This window comes from Danio rerio, chromosome 20 (genome assembly GCF_052040795.2).
Source record: "Danio rerio strain M-AB ecotype USA chromosome 20, GRCz13ab, whole genome shotgun sequence".
NCBI classification, from domain to species: domain Eukaryota; kingdom Metazoa; phylum Chordata; class Actinopteri; order Cypriniformes; family Danionidae; genus Danio; species Danio rerio.
Window position 1 is genome coordinate 34,631,656 of NC_141040.1, and position 21,005 is coordinate 34,652,660.

A 21,005-nucleotide genomic window follows, 5' to 3' on the forward strand; every position below is an offset into this window, starting at 1 on the left:
TTTGTTTCTTTATACTCAAGCTCAATGTTACTGGTTAAGGTTTTCTTTGTGTAGTGTCTATCTCGTTGTTGTTGTTGTTGTTGTTGTTGTTTTTTGTCTCTTTTTCAGTTTTTTGCACAGATTTTGAGGTTAAAAGGTAAAATGTTTAGATTTGTGTTGGCTGAGTGAGTGTGGATGCGGTGGGTGGGCCATCATTTACTCAGCCATTGTATCTTGATATTTTCTTCAAGCACTTTATATATAGTTTTTAACCTTTTCTCTCTTTATGAAGTTATTGAGGTTGCAATGTTATTATTAACGTTTTCTGTGTTTTTCTTTGTGTTATTTGTTGTTTGTTTTTTAGTCACCCAAGCTCAGTTTACCTAGCTGTTGTTTTCTTTGTGTAGTTGTTGTTTTTTTTTGTGTCTTTTTGTCATTTATCCAGATTTCGAGATTATAAGGTAACATTTTCTCAATTATTTTTTATAATATTTGATATTTCTTTGTTTCTTTATAGTCAAGCTCAATGTTACCGGTTAAGGTTTTCTTTGTGTAGTTTCTATCTCTTTGTTGTTGTTGTTGTCTTTTTTGTGTGGTTTTTTTGTCCTTTTTCCTAGATTTCAGGATTATAAGGTAACATTTTCTGTTTTTTGTGTGATGTTTGACATTTATTTGTTTCTTTGTACTCAAGCTCAATGTTACTGGTTGATGTTTTCTTTGTGTAGTTTCTATCCTGTTGTTGTTGTTGTTGTTGTTTTGTCTTTTTTGTGTGTGTTTTTGTCTTTTTTTCAGATTTTGGGATTATAAGGTAAAATTTTCTGTTCTTTTTTGCAATAACTCATATTTGTTTGTTTCTTCATACTTAAGCTCAATGTTACCGGTTAAGGTTTTCTTTGTGTAGTTTCTGTCTCTTTGTTGTTGTTGTTGTCTTTTTTGTGTGGTTTTTTTGTCCTTTTTCCTAGATTTCAGGATTATAAGGTAACATTTTCTGTTTTTTGTGTGATGTTTGGTATTTGTTTCTTTATACTCAAGCTCAATGTTACTGGCTAATGTTTTCTTTGTGTAGTTTCTGTCTTGTTGTTGTTGTTGTCTTTTTTGTGTGTTTTTTTGTCCTTTTTCCTAGATTTCAGGATTATAAGGTAACATTTTCTGTTTTTTGTGTGATGTTTGATATTTATTTGTTTCTTTATACTCAAGCTCAATGTTACTGGTTGATGTTTTCTTTGTGTAGTTTCTATCCTGTTGTTGTTGTTGTTGTTGTGTCTTTCTTTGTGTGTTTTTGTCTTTTTTCCGAGATTTCGGGATTATAAGGTAAAATTTTCTGTTCTTTTTTGCAATAATTCATATTTGTTTCTTTATACTCAAGCTCAATGTTACTGGTTGATGTTTTCTTTGTGTAGTTTCTATCCTGTTGTTGTTGTTGTTGTGTCTTTTTTGTGTCTTTTTGTCTTTTTTCCCCAGATTTCGGGATTGTAAGGTAACATTTTCTCAGTTTTTTAATAATATTTAACATTTGTTTGTGTAGTTTCTATTTGTTGTTGTTGTTGTTGTTTTGTCTCTTTTTGTGTCTTTTTTTTTCTTTTTGCACAGATTTTGAGGTTAAAAGTTAAAATGTTTGGTTCTCTGTTGGCTGAGTGAGTGGGGATGTGGTGGGTGGGCCATCATTTACTCAGCCATTGTATCTTGATATTTTCTTCAAGCACTTTATATATAGTTTTTAACCTTTTCTCTCTTTATCAAGTTATTGAGCTTGCAATGTTATTATTAACATTTTCTGTGTTTTTCTTTGTGTTATTTGTTGTTTGTTTTTTAGTCACCCAAGCTCAGTTTACCTAGCTGTTGTTTTCTTTGTGTAGTTGTTGTTGTTTTTTTTTTTGTGTCTTTTTGTCTTTTATCCAGATTTCGAGATTATAAGGTAACATTTTCTCAATTATTTTTTATAATATTTGATATTTCTTTGTTTCTTTATAGTCAAGCTCAATGTTACCGGTTAAGGTTTTCTTTGTGTAGTTTCTATCTCTTTGTTGTTGTTGTTGTTGTCTTTTTTGTGTGTTTTTTTTGTCCTTTTTCCTAGATTTCAGGATTATAAGGTAACATTTTCTGTTTTTTGTGTGATGTTTGACATTTATTTGTTTCTTTGTACTCAAGCTCAATGTTACTGGTTGATGTTTTCTTTGTGTAGTTTCTACCCTGTTGTTGTTGTTGTTGTTGTTGTTTTGTCTTTTTTGTGTGTGTTTTTGTCTTTTTTTCAGATTTTGGGATTATAAGGTAAAATTTTCTGTTCTTTTTTGCAATAACTCATATTTGTTTGTTTCTTCATACTTAAGCTCAATGTTACTGGCTAATGTTTTCTTTGTGTAGTTTCTGTCTTGTTGTTGTTGTCGTCTTTTTGTGTGTTTTTTTTTTGTCCTTTTTCCTAGATTTCAGGATTATAAGGTAACATTTTCTGTTTTTTGTGTGATGTTTGGTATTTGTTTCTTTATACTCAAGCTCAATGTTACTGGCTAATGTTTTCTTTGTGTAGTTTCTATCTTGTTGTTGTTGTTGTTTTGTTTTGTTTTTTGTGTTTTTGTCTTTTTTTTCAGATTTTGGGATTATAAGGTAAAATTTTCTGTTCTTTTTTGCAATAACTCAAATTTGTTTGTTTCTTCATACTCAAGCTCAATGTTACTGGCTAATGTTTTCTTTGTGTAGTTTCTATCTTGTTGTTGTTGTCTTTTTTGTGTGTTTTTTTGTCCTTTTTCCTAGATTTCAGGATTATAAGGTAACATTTTCTGTTTTTTGTGTGATGTTTGATATTTATTTGTTTCTTTATACTCAAGCTCAATGTTACTGGTTGATGTTTTCTTTGTGTAGTTTCTATCCTGTTGTTGTTGTTGTTGTTGTGTCTTTCTTTGTGTGTTTTTGTCTTTTTTCCGAGATTTCGGGATTATAAGGTAAAATTTTCTGTTCTTTTTTGCAATAGTTCATATTTGTTTCTTTATACTCAAGCTCAATGTTACTGGTTGATGTTTTCTTTGTGTAGTTTCTATCCTGTTGTTGTTGTTGTGTCTTTTTTGTGTCTTTTTGTCTTTTTTCCCCAGATTTCGGGATTGTAAGGTAACATTTTCTCAGTTTTTTTATAATATTTAACATTTGTTTGTGTAGTTTCTATTTGTTGTTGTTGTTGTTTTGTCTCTTTTTGTGTCTTTTTTTTCTTTTTGCACAGATTTTGAGGTTAAAAGTTAAAATGTTTGGTTCTCTGTTGGCTGAGTGAGTGGGGATGTGGTGGGTGGGCCATCATTTACTCAGCCATTGTATCTTGATATTTTCTTCAAGCACTTTATATATAGTTTTTAACCTTTTCTCTCTTTATCAAGTTATTGAGCTTGCAATGTTATTATTAACGTTTTCTGTGTTTTTCTTTGTGTTATTTGTTGTTTGTTTTTTAGTCACCCAAGCTCAGTTTACCTAGCTGTTGTTTTCTTTGTGTAGTTGTTGTTGTTATTTTGTCTTTTTTTGTGTCTTTTTGTCTTTTATCCAGATTTCGAGATTATAAGGTAACATTTTCTCAATTATTTTTTATAATATTTGATATTTCTTTGTTTCTTTATAGTCAAGCTCAATGTTACCGGTTAAGGTTTTCTTTGTGTAGTTTCTATCTCTTTGTTGTTGTTGTTGTCTTTTTTGTGTGGTTTTTTTGTCCTTTTTCCTAGATTTCAGGATTATAAGGTAACATTTTCTGTTTTTTGTGTGATGTTTGACATTTATTTGTTTCTTTGTACTCAAGCTCAATGTTACTGGTTGATGTTTTCTTTGTGTAGTTTCTATCCTGTTGTTGTTGTTGTTGTTGTTGTTTTGTCTTTTTTGTGTGTGTTTTTGTCTTTTTTTCAGATTTTGGGATTATAAGGTAAAATTTTCTGTTCTTTTTTGCAATAACTCATATTTGTTTGTTTCTTCATACTTAAGCTCAATGTTACTGGCTAATGTTTTCTTTGTGTAGTTTCTGTCTTGTTGTTGTTGTCGTCTTTTTTGTGTGTTTTTTTTTTGTCCTTTTTCCTAGATTTCAGGATTATAAGGTAACATTTTCTGTTTTTTGTGTGATGTTTGGTATTTGTTTCTTTATACTCAAGCTCAATGTTACTGGCTAATGTTTTCTTTGTGTAGTTTCTATCTTGTTGTTGTTGTTGTTTTGTTTTGTTTTTTGTGTTTTTGTCTTTTTTTTCAGATTTCAGGATTATAAGGTAAAATTTTCTGTTCTTTTTTGCAATAACTCAAATTTGTTTGTTTCTTCATACTCAAGCTCAATGTTACTGGCTAATGTTTTCTTTTGTGTAGTTTCTATCTTGTTGTTGTTGTCTTTTTTGTGTGTTTTTTTGTCCTTTTTCCTAGATTTCAGGATTATAAGGTAACATTTTCTGTTTTTTGTGTGATGTTTGATATTTATTTGTTTCTTTATACTCAAGCTCAATGTTACTGGTTGATGTTTTCTTTGTGTAGTTTCTATCCTGTTGTTGTTGTTGTTGTTTGTCTTTCTTTGTGTGTTTTTGTCTTTTTGTGTCTTTTTGTCTTTTTTCCCCAGATTTCGGGATTGTAAGGTAACATTTTCTCAGTTTTTTTATAATATTTAACATTTGTTTGTGTAGTTTCTATTTGTTGTTGTTGTTGTTTTGTCTCTTTTTGTGTCTTTTTTTTCTTTTTGCACAGATTTTGAGGTTAAAAGGTAAAATGTTTGGTTCTCTGTTGGCTGAGTGAGTGGGGATGTGGTGGGTGGGCCTTCATTTACTCAGCCATTGTATCTTGATATTTTCTTCAAGCACTTTATATATAGTTTTTAACCTTTTCTCTCTTTATCAAGTTATTGAGCTTGCAATGTTATTATTAACGTTTTCTGTGTTTTTCTTTGTGTTATTTGTTGTTTGTTTTTTTGTCACCCAAGCTCAGTTTACCTAGCTGTTGTTTTCTTTGTGTAGTTGTTGTTGTTTTTTTTTTGTGTCTTTTTGTCTTTTATCCAGATTTCGAGATTATAAGGTAACATTTTCTCAATTATTTTTTATAATATTTGATATTTCTTTGTTTCTTTATAGTCAAGCTCAATGTTACCGGTTAAGGTTTTCTTTGTGTAGTTTCTATCTCTTTGTTGTTGTTGTTGTCTTTTTTGTGTGGTTTTTTTTGTCCTTTTTCCTAGATTTCAGGATTATAAGGTAACATTTTCTGTTTTTTGTGTGATGTTTGACATTTATTTGTTTGTTTGTACTCAAGCTCAATGTTACTGGTTGATGTTTTCTTTGTGTAGTTTCTATCCTGTTGTTGTTGTTGTTGTTGTTGTTTTGTCTTTTGTGTGTGTGTTTTTGTCTTTTTTTTTCAGATATTGGGATTATAAGGTAAAATTTTCTGTTCTTCTTTGCAATTACTCATATTTGTTTGTTTCTTTATACTCAAGCTCAATGTTACTGGTTGATGTTTTCTTTGTGTAGTTTCTATCCTGTTGTTGTTGTTGTTGTTGTTGTTTGTCTCTTTTTGTCTCTTTTTCAGTTTTTTGCACAGATTTTGAGGTTAAAAGGTAAAATGTTTGGCTCTGTGTTGGCTGAGTGAGTGGGGATGCGGTGGGTGGGCCATCATTTACTCAGCCATTGTATCTTGATATTTTCTTCAAGCACTTTATATATAGTTTTTCACTTATTCTCTCTTTATTTTTACATTTTCTGTGTTTTTCTTTGTGTTATTTGTTGTTTGTTTCTTGTCGCTCAAGCTTAGTGTAGCTAGTTGTTGTTTTCCTTGTGTAGTTGTTGTTGTTATTTTGTCTTTTTTTGTGTCTTTTTGTCTTTTATCCAGATTTCGAGATTATAAGGTAACATTTTCTCAATTATTTTTTATAATATTTGATATTTCTTTGTTTCTTTATAGTCAAGCTCAATGTTACCGGTTAATGTTTTCTTTGTGTAGTTTCTATCTTGTTGTTGTTGTCTTTTTTGTGTGTGTTTTTTTGTCCTTTTTCCTAGATTTTGGGATTATAAGGTAACATTTTCTGTTTTTTGTGTGATGTTTGATATTTATTTGTTTTCTTTATACTCAAGCTCAATGTTACGGGTTGACGTTTTCTTAGTGTAGTTTCTATCACATTGTTGTTGTTGTTGTTGTTGTTGTTGTTGTTGTTTTGTCTTTTTGTGTGTGTGTTTTTTTTTTCAGATTTCGGGATTATAAGGTAACATTTTCTGTTCTTTTTTTGCAATAACTTATATTTGTTTGTTTCTTCATACTTAAGCTCAATGTTACTGGCTAATGTTTTCTTTGTGTAGTTTCTCTCTTGTTGTTGTTGTCGTTTTTGTGTGTGTGTTTTTTTTGTCCTTTTTCCTAGATTTCAGGATTATAAGGTAACATTTTTTGTTTTTTGTGTGATGTTTGATATTTGTTTGTTTCTTCATACCCAAGCTCAATGTTACTGGTTGATGTTTTCTTTGTGTAGTTTCTATCCTGTTGTTGTTGTTGTCTTTTTTTGTGTGTTTTTGTCTTTTTTCCCAGATATCAGGATAATAAGGTAACATTTTTAAAAATCTTTTTTAATGTTTGATATTTGTTTGTTTCTTTAAACTCAAGCTCAATGTTACTGGTTAATGTTTTTTTTGTGTAGTTTCTATGTTGTTGTTGTTGTCTTTTTTGTGTGTTTTTTTTTGTCCTTTTTCCTAGATTTCGGGATTATAAGGTAACATTTTCTGTTTTTTGTGTGATGTTTGATATTTATTTGTTTCTTTATACTCAAGCTCAATGTTACTGGTTGATGTTTTCTTTGTGTAGTTTCTATCACGTTGTTGTTGTTGTTGTTGTGTCTTTCTTTGTGTGTTTTTGTCTTTTTTCCGAGATTTCGGGATTATAAGGTAAAATTTTCTGTTCTTTTTTGCAATAACTTATATTTGTTTGCTTCTTCATACTTAAGATCAATGTTACTGGCTAATGTTTTCTTTGTGTAGTTTCTGTCTTGTTGTTGTTGTCGTTTTTGTGTGTGTTTTTTTTTTTGGTCCTTTTTCCTAGATTTCAGGATTATAAGGTAACATTTTCTGTTTTTTTTTGTGATGTTTGATATTTGTTTGTTTCTTCATACTCAAGCTCAATGGTACTGGCTAATGTTTTCTTTGTGTAGTTTCTGTCTTGTTGTTGTTGTTGTCTTTTTTGTGTGTTTTTGTCTTTTTTTCAGATTTCATGATTATAAGGTAAAATTTTCTGTTCTTTTTTGCAATAACTCATATTTGTTTGTTTTTTCATACTCAAGCTCAATGTTACTGGCTAATGTTTTTTTTTGTGTAGTTTCTATCTTGTTGTTGTCATTTTTGTGTGTGTTTGTTTTTTTTTTTGTCCTTTTTCCTAGATTTCAGGATTATGAGGTAACATTTTCTGTTTTTGTGTGATGTTTGATATTTGTTTGTTTATTTATACTCAAGCTCAATGTTACTGGTTGATGTTTTCTTTGTGTAGTTTCTATCCTGTTGTTGTTGTTGTTGTTGTTGTTGTTGTTGCGTCATTTTTGTGTGTGTTTTTGTCTTTTTTCTCAGATTTCGGGATTATAAGGTAACATTTTTTAAAATCTTTTTTAATGTTTGATATTTGTTTGTTTCTTTAAACTCAAGCTCAATGTTACTGGTTAATGTTTTCTTTGTGTAGTTTCTATCTTCTTGTTGTTGTTGTTGTTGTTGTTGTGTCTTTTTTGTGTCTTTTTGTCTTTTTTCCCCAGATTTCGGGATTGTAAGGTAACATTTTCTCAGTTTTTTTATAATATTTAACATTTGTTTGTTTCTTTATACTCAAGCTCAATGTTACTGGTTAAGGTTTTCTTTGTGTAGTGTCTATCTCGTTGTTGTTGTTGTTGTTGTTGTTGTTTTTTGTCTCTTTTTCAGTTTTTTGCACAGATTTTGAGGTTAAAAGGTAAAATGTTTAGATTTGTGTTGGCTGAGTGAGTGTGGATGCGGTGGGTGGGCCATCATTTACTCAGCCATTGTATCTTGATATTTTCTTCAAGCACTTTATATATAGTTTTTAACCTTTTCTCTCTTTATGAAGTTATTGAGGTTGCAATGTTATTATTAACGTTTTCTGTGTTTTTCTTTGTGTTATTTGTTGTTTGTTTTTTAGTCACCCAAGCTCAGTTTACCTAGCTGTTGTTTTCTTTGTGTAGTTGTTGTTTTTTTTTGTGTCTTTTTGTCATTTATCCAGATTTCGAGATTATAAGGTAACATTTTCTCAATTATTTTTTATAATATTTGATATTTCTTTGTTTCTTTATAGTCAAGCTCAATGTTACCGGTTAAGGTTTTCTTTGTGTAGTTTCTATCTCTTTGTTGTTGTTGTTGTCTTTTTTGTGTGGTTTTTTTGTCCTTTTTCCTAGATTTCAGGATTATAAGGTAACATTTTCTGTTTTTTGTGTGATGTTTGACATTTATTTGTTTCTTTGTACTCAAGCTCAATGTTACTGGTTGATGTTTTCTTTGTGTAGTTTCTATCCTGTTGTTGTTGTTGTTGTTGTTTTGTCTTTTTTGTGTGTGTTTTTGTCTTTTTTTCAGATTTTGGGATTATAAGGTAAAATTTTCTGTTCTTTTTTGCAATAACTCATATTTGTTTGTTTCTTCATACTTAAGCTCAATGTTACCGGTTAAGGTTTTCTTTGTGTAGTTTCTGTCTCTTTGTTGTTGTTGTTGTCTTTTTTGTGTGGTTTTTTTGTCCTTTTTCCTAGATTTCAGGATTATAAGGTAACATTTTCTGTTTTTTGTGTGATGTTTGGTATTTGTTTCTTTATACTCAAGCTCAATGTTACTGGCTAATGTTTTCTTTGTGTAGTTTCTGTCTTGTTGTTGTTGTTGTCTTTTTTGTGTGTTTTTTTGTCCTTTTTCCTAGATTTCAGGATTATAAGGTAACATTTTCTGTTTTTTGTGTGATGTTTGATATTTATTTGTTTCTTTATACTCAAGCTCAATGTTACTGGTTGATGTTTTCTTTGTGTAGTTTCTATCCTGTTGTTGTTGTTGTTGTTGTGTCTTTCTTTGTGTGTTTTTGTCTTTTTTCCGAGATTTCGGGATTATAAGGTAAAATTTTCTGTTCTTTTTTGCAATAATTCATATTTGTTTCTTTATACTCAAGCTCAATGTTACTGGTTGATGTTTTCTTTGTGTAGTTTCTATCCTGTTGTTGTTGTTGTTGTGTCTTTTTTGTGTCTTTTTGTCTTTTTTCCCCAGATTTCGGGATTGTAAGGTAACATTTTCTCAGTTTTTTAATAATATTTAACATTTGTTTGTGTAGTTTCTATTTGTTGTTGTTGTTGTTGTTTTGTCTCTTTTTGTGTCTTTTTTTTTCTTTTTGCACAGATTTTGAGGTTAAAAGTTAAAATGTTTGGTTCTCTGTTGGCTGAGTGAGTGGGGATGTGGTGGGTGGGCCATCATTTACTCAGCCATTGTATCTTGATATTTTCTTCAAGCACTTTATATATAGTTTTTAACCTTTTCTCTCTTTATCAAGTTATTGAGCTTGCAATGTTATTATTAACGTTTTCTGTGTTTTTCTTTGTGTTATTTGTTGTTTGTTTTTTAGTCACCCAAGCTCAGTTTACCTAGCTGTTGTTTTCTTTGTGTAGTTGTTGTTGTTTTTTTTTTTGTGTCTTTTTGTCTTTTATCCAGATTTCGAGATTATAAGGTAACATTTTCTCAATTATTTTTTATAATATTTGATATTTCTTTGTTTCTTTATAGTCAAGCTCAATGTTACCGGTTAAGGTTTTCTTTGTGTAGTTTCTATCTCTTTGTTGTTGTTGTTGTTGTCTTTTTTGTGTGGTTTTTTTGTCCTTTTTCCTAGATTTCAGGATTATAAGGTAACATTTTCTGTTTTTTGTGTGATGTTTGACATTTATTTGTTTCTTTGTACTCAAGCTCAATGTTACTGGTTGATGTTTTCTTTGTGTAGTTTCTACCCTGTTGTTGTTGTTGTTGTTGTTGTTTTGTCTTTTTTGTGTGTGTTTTTGTCTTTTTTTCAGATTTTGGGATTATAAGGTAAAATTTTCTGTTCTTTTTTGCAATAACTCATATTTGTTTGTTTCTTCATACTTAAGCTCAATGTTACTGGCTAATGTTTTCTTTGTGTAGTTTCTGTCTTGTTGTTGTTGTCGTCTTTTTGTGTGTTTTTTTTTTGTCCTTTTTCCTAGATTTCAGGATTATAAGGTAACATTTTCTGTTTTTTGTGTGATGTTTGGTATTTGTTTCTTTATACTCAAGCTCAATGTTACTGGCTAATGTTTTCTTTGTGTAGTTTCTATCTTGTTGTTGTTGTTGTTTTGTTTTGTTTTTTGTGTTTTTGTCTTTTTTTTCAGATTTTGGGATTATAAGGTAAAATTTTCTGTTCTTTTTTGCAATAACTCAAATTTGTTTGTTTCTTCATACTCAAGCTCAATGTTACTGGCTAATGTTTTCTTTGTGTAGTTTCTATCTTGTTGTTGTTGTCTTTTTTGTGTGTTTTTTTGTCCTTTTTCCTAGATTTCAGGATTATAAGGTAACATTTTCTGTTTTTTGTGTGATGTTTGATATTTATTTGTTTCTTTATACTCAAGCTCAATGTTACTGGTTGATGTTTTCTTTGTGTAGTTTCTATCCTGTTGTTGTTGTTGTTGTTGTGTCTTTCTTTGTGTGTTTTTGTCTTTTTTCCGAGATTTCGGGATTATAAGGTAAAATTTTCTGTTCTTTTTTGCAATAGTTCATATTTGTTTCTTTATACTCAAGCTCAATGTTACTGGTTGATGTTTTCTTTGTGTAGTTTCTATCCTGTTGTTGTTGTTGTGTCTTTTTTGTGTCTTTTTGTCTTTTTTCCCCAGATTTCGGGATTGTAAGGTAACATTTTCTCAGTTTTTTTATAATATTTAACATTTGTTTGTGTAGTTTCTATTTGTTGTTGTTGTTGTTTTGTCTCTTTTTGTGTCTTTTTTTTCTTTTTGCACAGATTTTGAGGTTAAAAGTTAAAATGTTTGGTTCTCTGTTGGCTGAGTGAGTGGGGATGTGGTGGGTGGGCCATCATTTACTCAGCCATTGTATCTTGATATTTTCTTCAAGCACTTTATATATAGTTTTTAACCTTTTCTCTCTTTATCAAGTTATTGAGCTTGCAATGTTATTATTAACGTTTTCTGTGTTTTTCTTTGTGTTATTTGTTGTTTGTTTTTTAGTCACCCAAGCTCAGTTTACCTAGCTGTTGTTTTCTTTGTGTAGTTGTTGTTGTTATTTTGTCTTTTTTTGTGTCTTTTTGTCTTTTATCCAGATTTCGAGATTATAAGGTAACATTTTCTCAATTATTTTTTATAATATTTGATATTTCTTTGTTTCTTTATAGTCAAGCTCAATGTTACCGGTTAAGGTTTTCTTTGTGTAGTTTCTATCTCTTTGTTGTTGTTGTTGTCTTTTTTGTGTGGTTTTTTTGTCCTTTTTCCTAGATTTCAGGATTATAAGGTAACATTTTCTGTTTTTTGTGTGATGTTTGACATTTATTTGTTTCTTTGTACTCAAGCTCAATGTTACTGGTTGATGTTTTCTTTGTGTAGTTTCTATCCTGTTGTTGTTGTTGTTGTTGTTTTGTCTTTTTTGTGTGTGTTTTTGTCTTTTTTTCAGATTTTGGGATTATAAGGTAAAATTTTCTGTTCTTTTTTGCAATAACTCATATTTGTTTGTTTCTTCATACTTAAGCTCAATGTTACTGGCTAATGTTTTCTTTGTGTAGTTTCTGTCTTGTTGTTGTTGTCGTCTTTTTTGTGTGTTTTTTTTTTTGTCCTTTTTCCTAGATTTCAGGATTATAAGGTAACATTTTCTGTTTTTTGTGTGATGTTTGGTATTTGTTTCTTTATAATCAAGCTCAATGTTACTGGCTAATGTTTTCTTTGTGTAGTTTCTATCTTGTTGTTGTTGTTGTTTTGTTTTGTTTTTTGTGTTTTTGTCTTTTTTTTCAGATTTCAGGATTATAAGGTAAAATTTTCTGTTCTTTTTTGCAATAACTCAAATTTGTTTGTTTCTTCATACTCAAGCTCAATGTTACTGGCTAATGTTTTCTTTTGTGTAGTTTCTATCTTGTTGTTGTTGTCTTTTTTGTGTGTTTTTTTGTCCTTTTTCCTAGATTTCAGGATTATAAGGTAACATTTTCTGTTTTTTGTGTGATGTTTGATATTTATTTGTTTCTTTATACTCAAGCTCAATGTTACTGGTTGATGTTTTCTTTGTGTAGTTTCTATCCTGTTGTTGTTGTTGTTGTTGTTGTTTGTCTTTCTTTGTGTGTTTTTGTCTTTTTGTGTCTTTTTGTCTTTTTTCCCCAGATTTCGGGATTGTAAGGTAACATTTTCTCAGTTTTTTTATAATATTTAACATTTGTTTGTGTAGTTTCTATTTGTTGTTGTTGTTGTTTTGTCTCTTTTTGTGTCTTTTTTTTCTTTTTGCACAGATTTTGAGGTTAAAAGTTAAAATGTTTGGTTCTCTGTTGGCTGAGTGAGTGGGGATGTGGTGGGTGGGCCATCATTTACTCAGCCATTGTATCTTGATATTTTCTTCAAGCACTTTATATATAGTTTTTAACCTTTTCTCTCTTTATCAAGTTATTGAGGTTGCAATGTTATTATTAACGTTTTCTGTGTTTTTCTTTGTGTTATTTGTTGTTTGTTTTTTAGTCACCCAAGCTCAGTTTACCTAGCTGTTGTTTTCTTTGTGTAGTTGTTGTTGTTTTTTTTTTTGTCTTTTTGTCTTTTATCCAGATTTCGAGATTATAAGGTAACATTTTCTCAATTATTTTTTATAATATTTGATATTTCTTTGTTTCTTTATAGTCAAGCTCAATGTTACCGGTTAAGGTTTTCTTTGTGTAGTTTCTATCTCTTTGTTGTTGTTGTTGTTGTCTTTTTTGTGTGGTTTTTTTGTCCTTTTTCCTAGATTTCAGGATTATAAGGTAACATTTTCTGTTTTTTGTGTGATGTTTGACATTTATTTGTTTCTTTATACTCAAGCTCAATGTTACTGGTTGATGTTTTCTTTGTGTAGTTTCTATCCTGTTGTTGTTGTTGTTGTTGTTTTGTCTTTTTTGTGTGTGTTTTTGTCTTTTTTTTCAGATTTTGGGATTATAAGGTAAAATTTTCTGTTCTTTTTTGCAATAACTCATATTTGTTTGTTTCTTCATACTTAAGCTCAATGTTACTGGCTAATGTTTTCTTTGTGTAGTTTCTGTCTTGTTGTTGTTGTCGTCTTTTTTGTGTGTTTTTTTTTTGTCCTTTTTCCTAGATTTCAGGAGTATAAGGTAACATTTTCTGTTTTTTGTGTGATGTTTGGTATTTGTTTCTTTATACTCAAGCTCAATGTTACTGGCTAATGTTTTCTTTGTGTAGTTTCTATCTTGTTGTTGTTGTTGTTTTGTTTTGTTTTTTGTGTTTTTGTCTTTTTTTTCAGCGTTCAGGATTATAAGGTAAAATTTTCTGTTCTTTTTTGCAATAACTCAAATTTGTTTGTTTCTTCATACTCAAGCTCAATGTTACTGGCTAATGTTTTCTTTTGTGTAGTTTCTATCTTGTTGTTGTTGTCTTTTTTGTGTGTTTTTTTGTCCTTTTTCCTAGATTTCAGGATTATAAGGTAACATTTTCTGTTTTTTGTGTGATGTTTGATATTTATTTGTTTCTTTATACTCAAGCTCAATGTTACTGGTTGATGTTTTCTTTGTGTAGTTTCTATCCTGTTGTTGTTGTTGTTGTTTGTCTTTCTTTGTGTGTTTTTGTCTTTTTGTGTCTTTTTGTCTTTTTTCCCCAGATTTCGGGATTGTAAGGTAACATTTTCTCAGTTTTTTTATAATATTTAACATTTGTTTGTGTAGTTTCTATTTGTTGTTGTTGTTGTTTTGTCTCTTTTTGTGTCTTTTTTTTCTTTTTGCACAGATTTTGAGGTTAAAAGGTAAAATGTTTGGTTCTCTGTTGGCTGAGTGAGTGGGGATGTGGTGGGTGGGCCTTCATTTACTCAGCCATTGTATCTTGATATTTTCTTCAAGCACTTTATATATAGTTTTTAACCTTTTCTCTCTTTATCAAGTTATTGAGCTTGCAATGTTATTATTAACGTTTTCTGTGTTTTTCTTTGTGTTATTTGTTGTTTGTTTTTTTGTCACCCAAGCTCAGTTTACCTAGCTGTTGTTTTCTTTGTGTAGTTGTTGTTGTTTTTTTTTGTGTCTTTTTGTCTTTTATCCAGATTTCGAGATTATAAGGTAACATTTTCTCAATTATTTTTTATAATATTTGATATTTCTTTGTTTCTTTATAGTCAAGCTCAATGTTACCGGTTAAGGTTTTCTTTGTGTAGTTTCTATCTCTTTGTTGTTGTTGTTGTCTTTTTTGTGTGGTTTTTTTTTGTCCTTTTTCCTAGATTTCAGGATTATAAGGTAACATTTTCTGTTTTTTGTGTGATGTTTGACATTTATTTGTTTGTTTGTACTCAAGCTCAATGTTACTGGTTGATGTTTTCTTTGTGTAGTTTCTATCCTGTTGTTGTTGTTGTTGTTGTTGTTTTGTCTTTTGTGTGTGTGTGTGTGTGTTTTTTCAGATATTGGGATTATAAGGTAAAATTTTCTGTTCTTCTTTGCAATTACTCATATTTGTTTGTTTCTTTATACTCAAGCTCAATGTTACTGGTTGATGTTTTCTTTGTGTAGTTTCTATCCTGTTGTTGTTGTTGTTGTTGTTTGTCTCTTTTTGTCTCTTTTTCAGTTTTTTGCACAGATTTTGAGGTTAAAAGGTAAAATGTTTGGCTCTGTGTTGGCTGAGTGAGTGGGGATGCGGTGGGTGGGCCATCATTTACTCAGCCATTGTATCTTGATATTTTCTTCAAGCACTTTATATATAGTTTTTCACTTATTCTCTCTCTAATTTTACATTTTCTGTGTTTTTCTTTGTGTTATTTGTTGTTTGTTTCTTGTCGCTCAAGCTTAGTGTAGCTAGTTGTTGTTTTCCTTGTGTAGTTGTTGTTGTTATTGTTATTTTGTCTTTTTTTGTGTCTTTTTGTCTTTTATCCAGATTTCGAGATTATAAGGTAACATTTTCTCAATTATTTTTTATAATATTTGATATTTCTTTGTTTCTTTATAGTCAAGCTCAATGTTACCGGTTAATGTTTTCTTTGTGTAGTTTCTATCTTGTTGTTGTTGTCTTTTTTGTGTGTGTTTTTTTGTCCTTTTTCCTAGATTTTGGGATTATAAGGTAACATTTTCTGTTTTTTGTGTGATGTTTGATATTTATTTGTTTCTTTATACTCAAGCTCAATGTTACGGGTTGACGTTTTCTTAGTGTAGTTTCTATCACATTGTTGTTGTTGTTGTTGTTGTTGTTGTTGTTGTTGTTGTTTTGTCTTTTTGTGTGTGTGTTTTTTTTTTCAGATTTCGGGATTATAAGGTAACATTTTCTGTTCTTTTTTTGCAATAACTTATATTTGTTTGTTTCTTCATACTTAAGCTCAATGTTACTGGCTAATGTTTTCTTTGTGTAGTTTCTCTCTTGTTGTTGTTGTCGTTTTTGTGTGTGTGTTTTTTTTGTCCTTTTTCCTAGATTTCAGGATTATAAGGTAACATTTTTTGTTTTTTGTGTGATGTTTGATATTTGTTTGTTTCTTCATACCCAAGCTCAATGTTACTGGTTGATGTTTTCTTTGTGTAGTTTCTATCCTGTTGTTGTTGTTGTCTTTTTTTGTGTGTTTTTGTCTTTTTTCCGAGATTTCGGGATGATAAGGTAAAATTTTCTGTTCTTTTTTGCAATAACTTATATTTGTTTGCTTCTTCATACTTAAGATCAATGTTACTGGCTAATGTTTTCTTTGTGTAGTTTCTGTCTTGTTGTTGTTGTCGTTTTTGTGTGTGTTTTTTTTTTTGGTCCTTTTTCCTAGATTTCAGGATTATAAGGTAACATTTTCTGTTTTTTTTTGTGATGTTTGATATTTGTTTGTTTCTTCATACTCAAGCTCAATGGTACTGGCTAATGTGTTCTTTGTGTAGTTTCTGTCTTGTTGTTGTTGTTGTCTTTTTTGTGTGTTTTTGTCTTTTTTTCAGATTTCATGATTATAAGGTAAAATTTTCTGTTCTTTTTTGCAATAACTCATATTTGTTTGTTTTTTCATACTCAAGCTCAATGTTACTGGCTAATGTTTTTTTTTGTGTAGTTTCTATCTTGTTGTTGTCATTTTTGTGTGTGTTTGTTTTTTTTTGTCCTTTTTCCTAGATTTCAGGATTATGAGGTAACATTTTCTGTTTTTGTGTGATGTTTGATATTTGTTTGTTTATTTATACTCAAGCTCAATGTTACTGGTTGATGTTTTCTTTGTGTAGTTTCTATCCTGTTGTTGTTGTTGTTGTTGTTGTTGTTGTTGCGTCATTTTTGTGTGTGTTTTTGTCTTTTTTCTCAGATTTCGGGATTATAAGGTAACATTTTTTAAAATCTTTTTTAATGTTTGATATTTGTTTGTTTCTTTAAACTCAAGCTCAATGTTACTGGTTAATGTTTTCTTTGTGTAGTTTCTATCTTCTTGTTGTTGTTGTTGTTGTTGTTGTGTCTTTTTTGTGTCTTTTTGTCTTTTTTCCCCAGATTTCGGGATTGTAAGGTAACATTTTCTCAGTTTTTTTATAATATTTAACATTTGTTTGTTTCTTTATACTCAAGCTCAATGTTACTGGTTAAGGTTTTCTTTGTGTAGTGTCTATCTCGTTGTTGTTGTTGTTGTCTTTTTTGTGTGGTTTTTTTGTCCTTTTTCCTAGATTTCAGGATTATAAGGTAACATTTTCTGTTTTTTGTGTGATGTTTGACATTTATATGTTTCTTTGTACTCAAGCTCAATGTTACTGGTTGATGTTTTCTTTGTGTAGTTTCTATCCTGTTGTTGTTGTTGTTGTTGTTTTGTCTTTTTTGTGTGTGTTTTTGTCTTTTTTTCAGATTTTGGGATTATAAGGTAAAATTTTCTGTTCTTTTTTGCAATAACTCATATTTGTTTGTTTCTTCATACTTAAGCTCAATGTTACTGGCTAATGTTTTCTTTGTGTAGTTTCTGTCTTGTTGTTGTTGTCGTCTTTTTTGTGTGTTTTTTTTTGTCCTTTTTCCTAGATTTCAGGATTATAAGGTAACATTTTCTGTTTTTTGTGTGATGTTTGGTATTTGTTTCTTTATACTCAAGCTCAATGTTACTGGCTAATGTTTTCTTTGTGTAGTTTCTATCTTGTTGTTGTTGTTGTTTTGTTTTGTTTTTTGTGTTTTTGTCTTTTTTTTCAGATTTCAGGATTATAAGGTAAAATTTTCTGTTCTTTTTTGCAATAACTCAAATTTGTTTGTTTCTTCATACTCAAGCTCAATGTTACTGGCTAATGTTTTCTTTTGTGTAGTTTCTATCTTGTTGTTGTTGTCTTTTTTGTGTGTTTTTTTGTCCTTTTTCCTAGATTTCAGGATTATAAGGTAACATTTTCTGTTTTTTGTGTGATGTTTGATATTTATTTGTTTCTTTATACTCAAGCTCAATGTTACTGGTTGATGTTTTCTTTGTGTAGTTTCTATCCTGTTGTTGTTGTTGTTGTTGTTGTTTGTCTTTCTTTGTGTGTTTTTGTCTTTTTGTGTCTTTTTGTCTTTTTTCCCCAGATTTCGGGATTGTAAGGTAACATTTTCTCAGTTTTTTTATAATATTTAACATTTGTTTGTGTAGTTTCTATTTGTTGTTGTTGTTGTTTTGTCTCTTTTTGTGTCTTTTTTTTCTTTTTGCACAGATTTTGAGGTTAAAAGGTAAAATGTTTGGTTCTCTGTTGGCTGAGTGAGTGGGGATGTGGTGGGTGGGCCTTCATTTACTCAGCCATTGTATCTTGATATTTTCTTCAAGCACTTTATATATAGTTTTTAACCTTTTCTCTCTTTATCAAGTTATTGAGCTTGCAATGTTATTATTAACGTTTTCTGTGTTTTTCTTTGTGTTATTTGTTGTTTGTTTTTTTGTCACCCAAGCTCAGTTTACCTAGCTGTTGTTTTCTTTGTGTAGTTGTTGTTGTTTTTTTTTGTGTCTTTTTGTCTTTTATCCAGATTTCGAGATTATAAGGTAACATTTTCTCAATTATTTTTTATAATATTTGATATTTCTTTGTTTCTTTATAGTCAAGCTCAATGTTACCGGTTAAGGTTTTCTTTGTGTAGTTTCTATCTCTTTGTTGTTGTTGTTGTCTTTTTTGTGTGGTTTTTTTTTGTCCTTTTTCCTAGATTTCAGGATTATAAGGTAACATTTTCTGTTTTTTGTGTGATGTTTGACATTTATTTGTTTGTTTGTACTCAAGCTCAATGTTACTGGTTGATGTTTTCTTTGTGTAGTTTCTATCCTGTTGTTGTTGTTGTTGTTGTTGTTTTGTCTTTTGTGTGTGTGTGTGTGTGTGTTTTTTCAGATATTGGGATTATAAGGTAAAATTTTCTGTTCTTCTTTGCAATTACTCATATTTGTTTGTTTCTTTATACTCAAGCTCAATGTTACTGGTTGATGTTTTCTTTGTGTAGTTTCTATCCTGTTGTTGTTGTTGTTGTTGTTTGTCTCTTTTTGTCTCTTTTTCAGTTTTTTGCACAGATTTTGAGGTTAAAAGGTAAAATGTTTGGCTCTGTGTTGGCTGAGTGAGTGGGGATGCGGTGGGTGGGCCATCATTTACTCAGCCATTGTATCTTGATATTTTCTTCAAGCACTTTATATATAGTTTTTCACTTATTCTCTCTCTAATTTTACATTTTCTGTGTTTTTCTTTGTGTTATTTGTTGTTTGTTTCTTGTCGCTCAAGCTTAGTGTAGCTAGTTGTTGTTTTCCTTGTGTAGTTGTTGTTGTTATTGTTATTTTGTCTTTTTTTGTGTCTTTTTGTCTTTTATCCAGATTTCGAGATTATAAGGTAACATTTTCTCAATTATTTTTTATAATATTTGATATTTCTTTGTTTCTTTATAGTCAAGCTCAATGTTACCGGTTAATGTTTTCTTTGTGTAGTTTCTATCTTGTTGTTGTTGTCTTTTTTGTGTGTGTTTTTTTGTCCTTTTTCCTAGATTTTGGGATTATAAGGTAACATTTTCTGTTTTTTGTGTGATGTTTGATATTTATTTGTTTCTTTATACTCAAGCTCAATGTTACGGGTTGACGTTTTCTTAGTGTAGTTTCTATCACATTGTTGTTGTTGTTGTTGTTGTTGTTGTTGTTGTTTTGTCTTTTTGTGTGTGTGTTTTTTTTTTCAGATTTCGGGATTATAAGGTAACATTTTCTGTTCTTTTTTTGCAATAACTTATATTTGTTTGTTTCTTCATACTTAAGCTCAATGTTACTGGCTAATGTTTTCTTTGTGTAGTTTCTCTCTTGTTGTTGTTGTCGTTTTTGTGTGTGTGTTTTTTTTGTCCTTTTTCCTAGATTTCAGGATTATAAGGTAACATTTTTTGTTTTTTGTGTGATGTTTGATATTTGTTTGTTTCTTCATACCCAAGCTCAATGTTACTGGTTGATGTTTTCTTTGTGTAGTTTCTATCCTGTTGTTGTTGTTGTCTTTTTTTGTGTGTTTTTGTCTTTTTTCCCAGATATCAGGATAATAAGGTAACATTTTTAAAAATCTTTTTTAATGTTTGATATTTGTTTGTTTCTTTAAACTCAAGCTCAATGTTACTGGTTAATGTTTTTTTTTGTGTAGTTTCTATGTTGTTGTTGTTGTCTTTTTTGTGTGTTTTTTTTGTCCTTTTTCCTAGATTTCGGGATTATAAGGTAACATTTTCTGTTTTTTGTGTGATGTTTGATATTTATTTGTTTCTTTATACTCAAGCTCAATGTTACTGGTTGATGTTTTCTTTGTGTAGTTTCTATCACGTTGTTGTTGTTGTTGTGTCTTTCTTTGTGTGTTTTTGTCTTTTTTCCGAGATTTCGGGATTATAAGGTAAAATTTTCTGTTCTTTTTTGCAATAACTTATATTTGTTTGCTTCTTCATACTTAAGATCAATGTTACTGGCTAATGTTTTCTTTGTGTAGTTTCTGTCTTGTTGTTGTTGTCGTTTTTGTGTGTGTTTTTTTTTTTTGGTCCTTTTTCCTAGATTTCAGGATTATAAGGTAACATTTTCTGTTTTTTTTTGTGATGTTTGATATTTGTTTGTTTCTTCATACTCAAGCTCAATGGTACTGGCTAATGTGTTCTTTGTGTAGTTTCTGTCTTGTTGTTGTTGTTGTCTTTTTTGTGTGTTTTTGTCTTTTTTTCAGATTTCATGATTATAAGGTAAAATTTTCTGTTCTTTTTTGCAATAACTCATATTTGTTTGTTTTTTCATACTCAAGCTCAATGTTACTGGCTAATGTTTTTTTTTGTGTAGTTTCTATCTTGTTGTTGTCATTTTTGTGTGTGTTTGTTTTTTTTTTGTCCTTTTTCCTAGATTTCAGGATTATGAGGTAACATTTTCTGTTTTTGTGTGATGTTTGATATTTGTTTGTTTATTTATACTCAAGCTCAATGTTACTGGTTGATGTTTTCTTTGTGTAGTTTCTATCCTGTTGTTGTTGTTGTTGTTGTTGTTGTTGTTGCGTCATTTTTGTGTGTGTTTTTGTCTTTTTTCTCAGATTTCGGGATTATAAGGTAACATTTTTTAAAATCTTTTTTAATGTTTTATATTTGTTTGTTTCTTTAAACTCAAGCTCAATGTTACTGGTTAATGTTTTCTTTGTGTAGTTTCTATCTTCTTGTTGTTGTTGTTGTTGTTGTTGTGTCTTTTTTGTGTCTTTTTGTCTTTTTTCCCCAGATTTCGGGATTGTAAGGTAACATTTTCTCAGTTTTTTTATAATATTTAACATTTGTTTGTTTCTTTATACTCAAGCTCAATGTTACTGGTTAAGGTTTTCTTTGTGTAGTGTCTATCTCGTTGTTGTTGTTGTTGTTGTTGTTGTTGTTGTTTGTCTCTTTTTCAGTTTTTTGCACAGATTTTGAGGTTAAAAGGTAAAATGTTTAGATTTGTGTTGGCTGAGTGAGTGTGGATGCGGTGGGTGGGCCATCATTTACTCAG

General features: G+C 29.8%; 3 long non-coding RNA genes across 3 annotated transcripts; all 3 read left to right on the top strand.

Moving 5' to 3' along the window:
* The first annotated feature begins 6,163 nt into the window (after positions 1-6,163).
* LOC141379304 (uncharacterized) lies at positions 6,164-7,845 on the top strand. Its single transcript, XR_015518552.2, has 10 exons — positions 6,164-6,332; positions 6,425-6,496; positions 6,590-6,661; positions 6,754-6,833; positions 6,927-7,003; positions 7,097-7,166; positions 7,261-7,337; positions 7,429-7,521; positions 7,615-7,700; positions 7,779-7,845. It is a non-coding gene; the product is annotated as an uncharacterized LOC141379304 (long non-coding RNA).
* Positions 7,846-10,974: 3,129 nt separating this feature from the next.
* Positions 10,975-12,359, top strand: LOC148679545 (uncharacterized). The gene is made up of 5 exons (XR_015945609.1): positions 10,975-11,604; positions 11,698-11,774; positions 11,863-11,939; positions 12,034-12,103; positions 12,196-12,359. It is a non-coding gene; the product is annotated as an uncharacterized LOC148679545 (long non-coding RNA).
* Positions 12,360-14,104: 1,745 nt separating this feature from the next.
* Positions 14,105-16,580, top strand: LOC148679546 (uncharacterized). The gene is made up of 7 exons (XR_015945608.1): positions 14,105-14,376; positions 14,469-14,553; positions 15,809-15,885; positions 15,979-16,048; positions 16,143-16,217; positions 16,309-16,401; positions 16,495-16,580. It is a non-coding gene; the product is annotated as an uncharacterized LOC148679546 (long non-coding RNA).
* Positions 16,581-21,005: the final 4,425 nt, after the last annotated feature.